The following is a 2,546-nucleotide window of genomic DNA, read 5'->3' as shown; positions in this document are numbered from 1 at the left end:
TCCTTAAAACTGGGCCCCACAATGTAAGAAAAACAAGGGGACACGCACACACACACACACAAATACTCTCTTTTGTCTTTTTGCTTATTCACTACGCCAATTATCATTACCTTAATGACTTCTCAATTGCCCTTAGTCTTTTCCCTCTTTAAGGCTATCTCTATCTTGCCCTCCTCCTCCTCCTCCTCCTCCTCTTCCTCCTCTCTCAATTTGCAGCCCAGAGAGATGTCCTGACATTCTTGTGTACTCGCAGCATCACATACGTACATATAGGATATGAATAGGACAAATAGCCAGCTCCCTGAGGTGCCCTGTGAGGCAGTAAGTTCAGCAGCCAGGGTCTGCTCAAAACTTAAAAGGGTGGTTAAAGCACATTGACTCCGTTTGTGTGTGAGTATTCATAATACAGAAGAAAAAAGGCGGTTTGAGAAAGAAAGAGGGAAATTTCAAACACAAGAGTGGGTAAAAAGAAAAGGCAAGGACCAAAGATGTCTATTTTGGCATTTGTGGTGTTTGAATGTTCTTTTTTTTAAGCAACTCTTCTCTTCCCCCCTCCCAATCCCTTTCTCTTGAAGGCAGCTTATTGATTTTATATTAGTCCTGAGCTACCATCTGGCTGCTTTTCATTCCTCTGTTTATAAATACAAAACAAGGAGAAGACAGAGCAAAAAAGGCAAAAAAAAGGCAAAAGACAGAAAAAGACTGGGCAAAAAAAGTCATTATGCGTTAAGACTGTCAGAAAAGGGGTGCATTTATTCAAGTGTAATGTGTCTGCTATATAAGAGTAAAGTACGGCAGACAAACAAACATTACATGACCACAAATAAATTGCAAAAAGAATCTCACATTATTAGCTCTTACACACTTTCATGCCCTCATATCCACCATAAAGAGAGAGAAAGAAAGAGAAGAAAACCATAAAATACCTCAAAGAAAAGGTCTCAGCACCTTATCGCCACAAATTTTCATCTCCCTTATCTCTCCGTTATTTGTTTCTCTCAATCCCTCAGGAGCTGGGTAAGCATGCACCGCCTTGTGTCTGCCCCTTCCTATCAGACATTGATTTGTTCCATCAATGTGTGATTGTCTGATGACAAATATTTAACATCCTGCTATAGTATCGATCTGCATACTGTGGGTGAAAAGGGAACTTACGATGTGAGGTTTTTTTTTTCTTCCCTCTCAAGAGGTCAGGTTTGTATTTGCCCGCTGTCTGCAGTGCATCCTGCAAAGTGTGGGTATCATTTTCATGGCATTCCGGTAAAGCCTGTGTGGTGCAAAAAAAGAGGTTAAATCAAAGGTTTGTTTGATGACATTTTCAACAGTGATATTACGTAAAGAAACATTTGTAAGTTACTGATAATCAATTGAAATGGTTGCATCCCAAAATGTCAAGAATTAGTTAAGTTGTAAAAGAGAAGTTAACTTTCTTAGAAGCATGAGAGAGGCAAATGTTCAAAACTACATGTATGTCATATGTGAAGATGCTGCTGATGTGCGGGTGCTGATGCTGAGGAAGCTGACAGTGAGTGTGCCTGTGGGATACTGAGATCCAGGGCTGTTCTGTGATTAATGATAGGGGACGCGCCCCACTAATTGTGGTTCTTGACACAGGCACACGTCCCCAGACAAAGCAGGACAGGGCTGGAGCAGGGTGCCATGCTCAATCACCTTCCAGCAGAAAGCCTGAGCGCAGCTCTGGGGTTTCAGAGCAAAGAGAGGTCACAGGATATCTTGTGATTACAGTAGAGAAGAGCTCCGGAGAGACTTCCACATCCAACCAGCTGAGAGGAGTAAAGGAACATCGAAGGTTTTCTGGGATGGAGATTTACTAGAAACAGAAAGGACAAAGTTACTAAAATTGAGAAGTAAACCACATAGAGGATAATTTCATTGCCTTTTAAAAAAAACTCATTTTGTTAAAAGTGTGCTCTTTCTCCACCAAACTACAATCACCTGCAACTTTATTGTTTAATTGAATATTTATGATTCAAAATAATAGTTAAACAAATACGTACATACATATGCAATCTTGAACTGTTTTATTGACGTATAGCTCCCAGGTGGAGTTCACAACTTAGTGTTTCTAATATACTCTTTTACAACATATGTAAAGATTTTACACAACTGACCCACAGAGTCTGTAAAATTCAAGTAAATGGCCCGAAAATGCAAATCCGTTGTCCTCCCCTTCCACCTGCCGGCATCTTTTGAGAGTAAGGACAGATGGAAGTCATGAATTGGCTGAAGCGAGGGGACTGCAGACATTCAGCTCTAATAAAAAAATCCCTTTATAGGGGGCGGGAGCTGGGCTGTTTTCATATTGTTTCTATGAGCAAAGACCGCACCACAATGGGTTTGTTCTGAGAGAGACAAGCTGCTCTGTGGTCAGTTTTATGTTTCACTTTCCATCTCGGATCAAAAACATAGTTTACATTTGACCCCATCAAGAGTTAAATCTTGATTTTATTCACAAAAAGTCGGTGCAAAGCTGTCTTTGTGTGTGTGTGTGTGTGTGTGTGTGTGTGTGTGTGTGTGTGTGTGTG

The 2,546-nt window shown here is 40.8% G+C and overlaps 1 long non-coding RNA gene across 1 annotated transcript in view; it reads right to left on the bottom strand.

Annotated features, from left to right (window-relative positions):
* Window positions 1-662: 662 nt before the first annotated feature.
* LOC106520137 (uncharacterized) overlaps window positions 663-2,546 on the bottom strand; it is a 3,625-nt gene continuing 1,741 nt past the window's right edge. The window contains exons 2-3 of the long non-coding RNA XR_001310511.1: window positions 1,672-1,831; window positions 663-1,267 (exon numbers count right to left, since the gene is read on the bottom strand). This is a non-coding gene — a long non-coding RNA (uncharacterized LOC106520137). The remainder of the gene's footprint in view (window positions 1,268-1,671; window positions 1,832-2,546) is intronic.

Source organism: Austrofundulus limnaeus, unplaced genomic scaffold, assembly GCF_001266775.1.
Source record: "Austrofundulus limnaeus strain Quisiro unplaced genomic scaffold, Austrofundulus_limnaeus-1.0 Scaffold88, whole genome shotgun sequence".
NCBI lineage: Eukaryota > Metazoa > Chordata > Actinopteri > Cyprinodontiformes > Rivulidae > Austrofundulus > Austrofundulus limnaeus.
Note: the sequence above shows the minus strand (reverse complement) of the source record. Positions and strands in the feature narration are given on the sequence as shown.